This window comes from Salmo salar, chromosome ssa02 (genome assembly GCF_905237065.1).
Source record: "Salmo salar chromosome ssa02, Ssal_v3.1, whole genome shotgun sequence".
Taxonomy (NCBI): Eukaryota; Metazoa; Chordata; class Actinopteri; order Salmoniformes; family Salmonidae; genus Salmo; species Salmo salar.
Genome location: NC_059443.1, coordinates 81862488 through 81874621, shown reverse-complemented (window position 1 = coordinate 81874621; position 12134 = coordinate 81862488). Strand labels below are relative to the sequence as shown.

Genomic DNA, 12134 nt, shown 5'->3' with positions numbered 1-12134 from the left:
CAACGAGGAGAGAGAGCGAGCCAACGAGGAGAGAGAGCGAGCGAGGAGAGAGCGAGCCAACGAGGAGAGAGAGAGAGCGGAGAGAGCGAGGCGAGAGCGAGGAGAGAGAGGGAGAGAGCGAGGAGAGAGGGAGCGAGGAGAGAGCGAGCGAGGAGAGAGCGAGCGAGAGAGAGGAGAGAGCGAGCCAACAAGGAGAGAGAGCGAGAGAGAGCGAGCCAACGAGGAGAGAGAGCGAGCCAGCGAGGAGAGAGAGCGAGCCAGCGAGGAGAGAGCGAGCCAACGAGGAGAGCGGAGAGAGCGAGGAGAGAGAGAGAGCGAGGAGAGAGAGAGAGCGAGAGAGAGCGAGGCGAGAGCGAGGCGAGAGCGAGGAGAGAGCGAGGAGAGAGCGAGCGAGGAGAGAGGGAGGGGAGAGAGAGGGAGGAGAGAGCGAGCGAGGAGAGAGCGAGCGAGAGAGAGGAAAGAGAGGAGAGAGCGAGCCAACGAGGAGAGAGAGCGAGAGAGAGCGAGCCAACGAGGAGAGAGAGCGAGCCAACGAGGAGAGAGAGCGAGCGAGGAGAGCGGAGAGAGCGAGGAGAGCGGAGAGAGCGAGGAGAGAGAGAGAGCGAGGAGAGCGAGGAGAGAGCGAGCGAGGAGAGAGCGAGCGAGGAGAGAGGGAGGGGAGAGAGAGGGAGGAGGGAGAGAGCGAGCCAACGAGGAGAGAGAGCGAGCCAACGAGGAGAGAGAGCGAGCCAACGAGGAGAGAGCGAGCCAACGAGGAGAGAGCGAGCGAGGAGAGAGCGAGCGAGGAGAGAACAAGCGAGGAGAGAGCGAGCGAGGAGAGAGAGGGAGAGTGAGCGAGGGAGAGTGAGCGAGGAGAGAGGGGGAGGGGAGAGAGAGGGAGGAGAGAGAGCGAGCGAGGAGAGAGAGCGAGGAGAGAGAGAGCGAGGAGAGAGAGCGAGCGAGGAGAGAGAGCGAGCAGGGAGAGAGCGAGCAGGGAGAGAGCGAGAAAAGAGAGAGCGAGGAGAGAGAGAGCGGGGAGAGAGAGAGCGAGGAGAGAGCGAGCGAGGAGAGAGAGCGAGCAGGGAGAGAGCGAGGAGGGAGAGCGCGAGTGAGGAAAGTGGCTAAGTTGTGATTCCCTCCCCTTCTCCTGGTTGCAGGGGCGGCAATCCCGGGGGGGACGGGGGACACACGACCCCCCCATCCTGGGAAAAATATGATATCACTGAAACATAACTATGTAATTTAAATAATATTAATAATACGCAATGAAAGCAATTGTGCTGATTATAGACACTTAATAGCGCGTTTTTAAGTTTCAAAAGATTGCGATCCCCCCATCCTTTGCCTCACAATGGTTTGATCCACTGCCAGTTCCTTAGTTGGCAAGGTAACAGAGGGGTCGTATCTACTGTCTGAAAGGCACTCAATGAACGTAACTGACGTGAGGTTAATCCAGTCAATCGCGCACACACACTAGCTGAATATGCAGAGCTAGCGCGCAAATATTAACTATTAAGCTAGCTAGTACCTATTCCATTTATGTGGCGTCGTCAAAGATGGAATCTTTGCTATCGTCAATTTATTCCAAGATCAGCATGCAGATGATGTAAGTTAGTGCTTCAAAGTCCCTGTGATAAGGTTAGCGATAAACTGAAATCCAAACTGAACAGAACTACACTCTCTTCTACCATTGTCTTAAATATATTTAATGGTCTCGTTGCAAAAGCTAAATTGTCGCAAGGGAACTTTTATTTATTTATTTTATTTCACCTTTATTTAACCCGGGTAGCAAAGATTATAGCAAACACCACTGAAACTGAATTGGTGCTCGCTAGCTTTGCAAATTCAGCTATTGTTGGAAGCCAGCCAATATGAAACAAACTATTAAAATTACAAAAGGTTGCAGCATATGTTGTGTAAATGGTGAACTCATACAGCTGTCAACTCTTGTCATTTTAATCCGTTTCACATTTGCTAGCTACCTTTTAGATTGAAGCCCAAATAGAATGATTGAAGATGATAGAGGCCCATCTCCTACTGTAAATAACCTACACACTGTGTGTGTAGCCAGCCAGCCAGCCAGGTAGAAAAATGGCAGAAAAATAAAAGACGGACATCAGAGTATTTTTCAATACACCAAAACGCATAGTAAAAACCTAGTAGCCTAATATCTCAAAGACTAGTTGATAAAATGTTCATAAGAAAGAAATTAAATTGTAATGGAAATGTTTCACAATGATGTCATTAGGCAGAGCAGGCAACAGATGGCACACAGACAGCAGAGTTGGGGACAGATATGCAGGGACAGACTGGCAGAGACAGGGAGTCTCAGGTAAGTTTGTTGAGTCTTTGTTTGGCAACATTATGAAAGGTTCTCAATTTTTTTGACTTGTAAAATAGGAACATAATTGGAAAATGCCATGGATACCCCCACTCTCAACTTAAACTGGTGACTGAACTAAGATTTGTTAAAGGCAATGGTATTGCTGTTGTGGTTAGTTGTGTAGTTTTGGGTACCGGTAGTTAGGAGTACGGCAAACACCTTATTTCTTTGGTTCCTCAATATACATTTACCATATTACAATGTAGGCTATGTGTTACAGCACTACTTTTGGTGTCCCCCCCAGGAATTGCTCTTGAGAAAATGTCATGTAATTGTCCCCTCCAAAGTTGATATCAGATTTTCGCCCCTGCCTGGTTGGACACTGCCCCCTCAGGGATCTAAAAGGAATGGACTGTATTGGTGGAAACTCCCTCCAGTCATGAGGTCTTAGTTAAGCAATGAGGCCAATCAGCATTCAGGGCTCAAACCACCAATCCTATACTTTGAAATGCATGAGGGGTAGTGAACGAGTGTACCTTTCTAGAGAAAGAGTAGAGAATCAGAACAAGAGCACTCTGATGAAGTGAGAGATGTAGTAATATCTCTCACATGCTGATCAGTCTGATGGTCCCTGGAACTTTACACTGATCAATGTTTCTGACCGACCCACCTTGTGGAAACCACAGGTCTGCTGTCTGTGTTTATCTGACCTTTATTTAACTAGGCAAGTCAGTTAAGAAATGTTCAGTGACGGCCTACCGGGGAACAGTGGGTTAACTGCCTTGTTCAGGGGCAGAACGACAGATTTTTACCTTGTCAGCTCGGGGATTCGATCTTGCAACCTTTCAGTTACTAGTCCAATGGTCCAACCACTAGGCTACTTGCCCCCCCACTCTAACCACTAGGCTACCTGGCCCCCCCCCACTCTAACCACTAGGCTACCTGCCTCCCCCACTCTAACCACTAGGCTACCTGCCCCCACTCTAACCACTAGGCTACCTGCCCCCCCCCCACTCTAACCACTAGGCTACCTGCCCCCCCCCCCCACTCTAACCACTAGGCTACCTGCCCCCCCCCCCACTCTGACCACTAGGCTACCTGCCCCCCCCCCCCACTCTAACCACTAGGCTACCTGCCCCCCCTCCACTCTAACCACTAGGCTACCTGCCCCCCCCGCCCTCCCCCTACTCTAACCACTAAAACAGTCTGACATAGGAACCAACCGACCAATCCTCTAACCGCACTACGGACAAGGATGAATACTGGGTGTGTTTGTGTGTAGGTTGAGTGTGTTTGCAGTGTGTGTGTTATCAGTGTGTGTATAGACTCTGCTCCATGCTGGGTATTAATGTCAGTGTGTGTGCAGTGAGTCGACATCTTTCTTTGAGTTCAGAGTCAACAGTCCAACAGCCACATCATTAACATCTGGGTGTCCAGAGACGTCCCCCCCCCCCTCCTCCTTGGTACGTTATTAAATACCAGAGTTCAGCTTTAGGTCCAATCAAACGACCCTCGGGGAAATATCAGCTTAACCAAAGTCATGGGACCTCTCACTCACACACACACACACACACACACACAGTCTTGTATAACTATCCTTTTGGGGACACACAATTCAGTTCTATTCCTTACCCTAATCTTAACCCCAAAACCTAATCCTAACCCGAAAACTAACCCTAACACTTATTCAATAGCATTTGACCTTGTGGGGACTAACAAAATGGCCCCTAGTTTGTCACATTTCTGTTTGTTTGCTATTCTTCTTGACTTCTGGTCCTCACAGGTATGGAGTTAAACACGTCCACTCACACACAGCCACGTCCACTCACACACACACAGCCACGTCCACTCACACACACACAGCCACGTCCACTCACACACACAGCCACGTCCACTCACACACACACAGCCACGTCCACTCACACACACACAGCCACGTCCACTCACACACACACAGCCACGTCCACTCACACACACACAGCCACGTCCACTCACACACAGCCACGTCCACTCACACACACACAGCCACGTCCACTCACGCACACACAGCCACGTACACTCACGCACACACAGCCACGTCCACTCACGCACACACAGCCACGTCCACTCACGCACACACAGCCACGTCCACTCACACACACAGCCACGTCCACTCACGCACACACAGCCACGTCCACTCACACACACAGCCACGTCCACTCACACACACACAGCCACGTCCACTCAGAGAGGCTCTTATGTGTGTGAGTGCTTTTGTGTTTTTTATTCTGTACCTCTAGTTTTGATTTACAGTACTAGTCAAAAGTTTGGACACACCTAGTCATTCAAGGGTTTTTCTTAATTTTTGGGTATTTTTGTATTCTACATTGTAGAATAATAGATGGAGACAAAACTATGAAATAACATATGGAATCATGTAGTAACCCAAAAAAGTGTTAAACAAATCAAATTAAATGTTATATTTGAGATTCTTCAAAGTAGCCACCCTTTGCCTTAATGACAGCTTTGCACAATCTTGGGATTCTCTTAACCAGCTTCATGAGGAATGATTTTCCAACAGTCTTGAAGGAGTTCCCACATATGCTGAGCACTTGTTGGCTGCTTTTCCTTCACTCTGCAGTCCAACTCATCCCAAACCATCTCAATTGGGTTAAAGTCGGGGGATTGTGGAGGTCAGGTCATCTGATGCGGCATTCCATCATTCTCCTTCTTGGTCAAATAGCCCTTACACAGCCTGGAGGTGTGTTTTGTGTCCTTGTCCTGTTGAAAAACAAATGACAGTCCCACTAAGCCCAATCCAGATGGGATGGCGTATCGCTGCAGAATGCTGTGGTAGCCATGCTGGTTAAGTGTGCCTTGAATTCTAAATAAATCACAGTGTCACAAGCAAAGCACCATCACACCTCCTCCTCCATGCTTCACGGTGGGAACCACACATGCGGAGATCATCCGTTCACCTACTCTGCATCTCACAAAGACACGGCGGTTGGAAGCAAAAATTTGGACTCATCAGACCAAAGGACAGATTTCCACTGGTCTAATGTCCATGGCTCGTATGTCTTGGCCCAAGTAAGTCTCTTATTATTATTGGTGTCCTTAACTAGTGGTTTCTTTGCAGCAATTCGACCATGAAGGCCTGATTCACACAGTCTCCTCTGAACAGTTGATGTTGAGATGTCTGTTAATTGAACTATGTGAAGCATTTATTTGGGCTGCAATTTCTGAGGCTGGTAACTCTGGGTCTTCCATTCCTGTGGCGGTCCTCATGAGAGCCAGTTTCCTCATAGCGCCTGATCGTTTTAGCAACTGCACTTGAAGAAACTTTCAAAGTTCTTGAAATGTTCCATATTGACTGACCTTCATGTCTTAAAGTAATGATGGACTGTCATTTCTCTTTGCTTATTTAAGCTGTTCTTGCCATAATAACTTCTGTATACCCCTGTATACCCTCACAACAAAACTGATTGGCTCAAAGGCATTGAGAAGGAAAGAAATTCCACAAATTAACTTTTAGCAAGGCACACCTGTTAATTGAAATGCATTCCAGGTGACTACCTCATGAAGCTGGTTGAGAGAATGCCAAGAATGTGCAACGCTGTCATCAAGGCAAAGGGTGGCTACTTTGAAGAATCTCAAATATAAAATATGTTTTTATTTGTTCAACACTTTTTGGTTACTACATGATTCCATATGTGTTATTGCATAGTTTTGATGTCGTCACTATTATAGAACATTTTGTAAATAAAGAAAAACCCTTAAATGAGTAGGTGTGTCCAAACTTTTGACTGGTACTGTACATGCTTCAGTTGTCATCTAATGTGAATTCAAGGTGAAATCAACAACAGAATGTCACCGTGTCATTGGATGAAATCAACAACAGAATGTCACCGTGTCATCGGATGAAATCAACAACAGAATGTCACCGTGTCATCGGATGAAATCAAGAACAGAATGTCACCGTGTCATTGGATGAAATCAAGAACAGAATGTCACCGTGTCATTGGATGAAATCAACAACAGAATGTCACCGTGTCATTGGATGAAATCAACAACAGAATGTCACCGTGTCATTGGATGAAATCAACAACAGAATGTCACCGTGTCATTGGATGAAATCAACAACAGAATGTCACCGTGTCATTGGATGAAATAAACAACAGAATGTCACCGTGTCATTGGATGAAATAAACAACAGAATGTCATCATGTATTTAGGTTACAAGTTGTGTGAATAAAAGATTCCCTGACTTTTTCACATCCAATCAGTTTTCCATGTTGATTCAATGTCATCACGGTTTGGGTTGCCCAGGGGTGTGTGTGTGTGTGTGTGTATACACAGGGGTTACATGAGGAGAGGTTTCAGTGCAACTATTGTTTTTACTAACAAACGCACACTCAGTGGTCTGGAAGAACAAGACGTCCTGTGTTCTCTTCTCTCTACTATAAACTAAGTTTCCTTCCATATGAACTCTACTATAAACGAAGGGTTTCCTTCCATTAAAACTCTACTATAAACTAAGTTTCCTTCCATACGAACTCTACTATAAATGAAGGGTTTCCTTCCATTAAAACTCTACTATAAACAAAGGGTTTCCTTCCATCTGAACCCTCTACTATAAACGAACGGTTTCCTTCCATTAAAACTCTCTACTATAAACAAAGGGTGTCCTTCCATCTGAACCCTCTACTATAAACGAAGAGTTTCCTTCCATTAAAACTCTCTACTATAAACGAACGGTTTCCTTCCATTAAAACTCTACTATAAACAAAGGGTTTCCTTCCATCTGAACTCTACTATAAACGAACGGTTTCCTTCCATTTAAACTCTCTACTATAAACGAAGGGTTTCCTTCCATTAAAACTCTCTACTATAAACAAAGAGTTTCCTTCCATTTAAACTCTACTATAAACAAAGAGTTTCCTTCCATCTGAACCCTCTACTATAAACGAAGGGTTTCCTTCCATTAAAACTCTCTACTATAAACGAAGAGTTTCCTTCCATTAAAACTCTCTACTATAAACGAAGAGTTTCCTTCCATTTAAACTCTCTACTATAAACAAAGAGTTTCCTTCCATTTAAACTCTCTACTATAAACGAAGGGTTTCCTTCCATTTAAACTCTCTACTATAAACGAAGGGTTTCCTTCCATTAAAACTGTCCTCTTTTCTCTCTTTCCTTCTCTCCCTGGCTTTGTAAGGCGCCACAGGGGGTTGGTTTGAGAGGGAGGGGGGTATTTTGTCTGATGTGGCGTCTGTCTGTGTGTATGTGAGTATGTGTGTGTGTGTGCGTTGTTAATTTTTTAAGTTGCTCCATTCGTCTCTGGGCAGGAAGTGTGTGAATAGGAAACATGACCCCTTCTCCTATCTCCTTTTCTCTCTAGATCTTTGCTCTCGTTCTCTCTCCTCCCCGTTACTCTCTATCCCGCCCCATTTCCTGTCTCTCTTTCTCTCTCCTCCCCTTTACTCTCTATTTCTCTCTATTTCTCCCCATTTCCTGTCTTTTCTATTCTCTCCAACTCTCTCTTCTCTTCCCTTTTCACTCTCTAACCCCTCTCCCTACCTCCTTCCCTCTCCCTCCCTCTATCTCTCTCCGTCTCTCCCTCTATCTCTCTCTGTCTCTCCCTCTCTCTCTCCCTCCCTCTATCTCTCTCCGTCTCTCCCTCTCTCTATCTCTCTCCGTCTCTCCCTCCATCTATCTCGCTCCATCTCTCCCTCCCTCTATCTCTCTCCGTCTCTCCCTCTCTCTCCGTCTCTCCCTCTCTCTCCCTCCCTCCCTCTCTCCCTCCCTCTATCCCTCTCCGTCTCTCCCTCCCTCTATCGCTCTCCGTCTCTCCCTCTCTCTCCGTCTCTCCCTCCCTCTATCTCTCTCCCTCTCTCCCTCCCTCTCTCTCTGTCTCTCTCTCCCTCTCTCCCTCCCTCCCTCTCTCCCTCCCTCTATCCCTCTCCGTCTCTCCCTCCCTCTATCGCTCTCCGTCTCTCCCTCTCTCTCCGTCTCTCCCTCCCTCTATCTCTCTCCCTCTCTCCCTCCCTCTATCTCTCTCTGTCTCTCTCTCCCTCTCTCCCTCCCTCCCTCTCTCCCTCCCTCTATCCCTCTCCGTCTCTCCCTCCCTCTATCGCTCTCCGTCTCTCCCTCTCTCTCCGTCTCTCCCTCCCTCTACTCTCTCTCCCTCTCTCCCTCCCTCTATCTCTCTCTGTCTCTCTCTCCCTCTCTCCCTCCCTCCCTCTCTCCCTCCCTCTATCCCTCTCCGTCTCTCCCTCCCTCTATCGCTCTCCGTCTCTCCCTCTCTCTCCGTCTCTCCCTCCCTCTATCTCTCTCCCTCTCTCCCTCCCTCTATCTCTCTCTGTCTCTCTCTCCCTCTCTCCCTCCCTCCCTCTCTCCCTCCCTCTATCCCTCTCCGTCTCTCCCTCCCTCTATCGCTCTCCGTCTCTCCCTCTCTCTCCGTCTCTCCCTCCCTCTATCTCTCTCCCTCTCTCCCTCCCTCTATCTCTCTCTGTCTCTCTCTCCCTCTCTCCCTCCCTCCCTCTCTCCCTCCCTCTATCCCTCTCCGTCTCTCCCTCCCTCTATCGCTCTCCGTCTCTCCCTCTCTCTCCCTCTCTCCCTCCCTCTATCGCTCTCCGTCTCTCCCTCTCTCTCCCTCTCTCCCTCCCTCTATCTCTCTCCGTCTCTCCCTCCCTCCCTCTATCTCTCTCTGTCTCTCCCTCCCTCCCTCTATCTCTCTCTGTCTCTCTCTCCCTCTCTCCCTCCCTCCCTCTCTCCCTCCCTCTATCGCTCTCCGTCTCTCCCTCTCTCTCCCTCTCTCCCTCCCTCTATCGCTCTCTGTCTCTCCCTCTCTCTCCCTCTCTCCCTCCCTCTATCTCTCTCCGTCTCTCCCTCCCTCAGGTCCCAGAGGTGCTGTTTCCACAGACTGACTAAACCAGGCCTTTGGTTTAGATACACAGTGTGTGTATGTGTCAACAATACATTGAACCATTTCTATACACAAACTATCAAGTTAAATTATCTGCTTTTCTCTCTCTCCCTCTCTCTTTCTCCATGTTTCTTTTCTTTCTCTCCCGCTCTCTCTCCATGTTTCTTTCTCTCTCTCCCTCTGCCTCTCTCTCTCACTCTCTCCATGTTTCTTTCTCTCTCTCCCCTCCCCTCTTCCATCTCTGTAGCTGAATGTACAACGGCTAAAAATGGACTCCTGATCAGCAGGAAAAGACGAGAATGTAGAACACCAGTCAGCTAGTGTCTTTGCTAAGGCCGATGCTGGGGTCAGTTAGTTAGGTTTGGACGAGACAGGCCTCCGTAGACTGATCCAAGGTCAGTTAGTTAGGTTTGGACTAGACAGGCCTCCGTAGACTGATCCAAGGTCAGTTAGTTAGGTTTGGACTAGACAGGCAGTAGACTGATCCAAGGTCAGTTAGCAAGTGTCTCTGCTAAGGCCGATGCTGGGATCAGTTAGTTAGGTTTGGACTAGACAGGCCTCCGTAGACTGATCCAAGGTCAGTTAGCTATTGTCTCTGCTAAGGCCTCCGTAGACTGATCCACGGTCATTTAGTTAGGTTTGGACTAGACAGGCCTCCATAGACTGATCCACGGTCATTTAGTTAGGTTTGGAGTAGACAGGCCTCCGTAGACTGATCCAAGGTCAGTTAGCTAGTGTCTCTGCTAAGGCCAATGCTGGGTCAGTTGGTTAGGTTTGGACTAAACAGGCTCCATAGACTGATCCAAGGTCAGTTCGTTAGGTGTGGACTAAACAGGCTCCATAGACTGATCCAAGGTCAGTTAGTTACACAGAACCCAAACCGGCAGCGCGCGTGTGCCATCATGTGCCATCGTGCATACATTTATTTTGTCCCCCCACACCAAACGCGATCACGACACACAGGTTAAAATATCAAAACAAACTCTGAACCAATGACATTAATTTGGGGACAGGTCGAAAAGCATTAAACATTTATGGCAATTTAGCTTGCACTTGCTAGCTTATATGTCCTTTTTAGCTAGCTTGCTGTTGCTAGCTAATTTGACCTGAGATATAAACATTGAGTTGTTATTTTACCTGAAATGCACAAGGTCCTCTACTCCACCAAATTAATTCACACATAAAACGGTCAACTGAATCGTTTCTAGCCATATCTCATCCTTCCGGGCTTTTTCTTCTCTGGACTTTATATTGTGATTGGCAACTTTCATAAATTAGCTAGTGTCTCTGTTCGTCTTTCAGTCACCCACGTGGGTATAACCAATGAGGAGATGGCACGTGGGTACCTGCTTCTATAAACCAATGAGGAGATAGGAGAGGCAGGACTTGCAGCGCGATCTGCATCACAAATAGAACTGACTTCTATTTTAGCTCTTGGCAACGCAGACGCTCATTGGCGCACGCGAGCAGTGTGGGTGCAATAATTGAATAATATAGATTTCTACATTTATTTTGTCAGGTTTGGAATAAACAGACCTCCATAGACTGATCTAAGGTCAGTTAGTTTCTCCCCAATTTCGTGATGTCCAATATTAGTTACTGTCTTGTCTCATCGCTGCAACTCCTGTACGGACTCGGGAGAGGCGAAGGTCGAGAGCCGAAACATGACCCTGCTAAGCCGCACTGCTTCTTGACACACTGCTCGCTTAACCCAGAAGCCAGCCGCACCAATGTGTCGGAGGAAACACCGTCCAACTGGCGACCGAAGTCAGCGTGCATGCGCCCGGCCCGCCACAAGGAATCGCTAGAGCGCAATGTGACAAGGACATCCCGGCCGGCAAACCATTCCCTAAACAGGACGACGCTGGGCCAATTGTGCACCACCTCATGGCTCTCCTGGTCGGCTACGACACATCCCGGGATCGAACCCGGTTCTGTAGTGACTCCTTTAGCACTGCGATGCAGTGCCTTAGACCTCTGCCCCACTCGGGAGGCCCCTTCTTGTGTATTTTAACCATAAAGAAAATAACCATTCCAAACCTCTGTGAAGGCACTGAAAGCTGTAGCATTTGACCGTGTTTGAAACGCTCACACACGAGCACACACACACTAACACAGTAAAAACACCCAATAAGGAGACAGTGAGACGTGGGGTCAGCAAATTGCAGTACTGTATTGATCAGAACAGAACCAAGGCTAGCCTGTAGAAAAACAAACACAGCTCTGTATTTATCAGAACAGAACCAAGGCTAGCCTGTAGAATAACAAACACAGCTCTGTATTGATCAGAACAGAACCAAGGCTAGCCTGTAGAAAAACAAACACAGCTCTGTATTGATCAGAACAGAACCAAGGCTAGCCTGTAGAATAACAAACACAGCTCTGTATTGATCAGAACAGAACCAAGGCTAGCCTGTAGAAAAACAAACACAGCTCTGTATTGATCAGAACAGAACCAAGGCTAGCCTGTAGAAAAACAAACACAGCTCTGTATTGATCAGAACAGAACCAAGGCTAGCCTGTAGAAAAACAAACACAGCTCTGTATTGATCAGAACAGAACCAAGGCTAGCCTGTAGAAAAACAAACACAGCTCTGTATTGATCAGAACAGAACCAAGGCTAGCCTGTAGAAAAACAAACACAGCTCTGTATTGATCAGAACAGAACCAAGGCTAGCCTGTAGAAAAACAAACACAGCTCTGTATTGATCAGAACAGAACCAAGGCTAGCCTGTAGAAAAACAAACACAGCTCTGTATTGATCAGAACAGAACCAAGGCTAGCCTGTAGAAAAACAAACACAGCTCTGTATTTATCAGAACAGAACCAAGGCTAGCCTGTAGAAAAACAAACACAGCTCTGTATTGATCAGAACAGAACCAAGGCTAGCCTGTAGAATAACAAACACAGACCAAACAATAAATG

The 12134-nt window shown here is 47.4% G+C and overlaps 1 protein-coding gene across 1 annotated transcript in view; it reads right to left on the bottom strand.

The window, feature by feature from the left end:
- Positions 1-11363: 11363 nt before the first annotated feature.
- Positions 11364-12134, bottom strand: part of LOC106593532 (guanine nucleotide-binding protein subunit alpha-12) — a 31968-nt gene continuing 31197 nt past the window's right edge. Inside the window, exon 6 of the mRNA XM_014184875.2 lies at positions 11364-12134. This exon is cut by the window's right edge and continues 2522 nt beyond it. The gene's annotated coding sequence lies outside the window, so the exon portion shown is untranslated.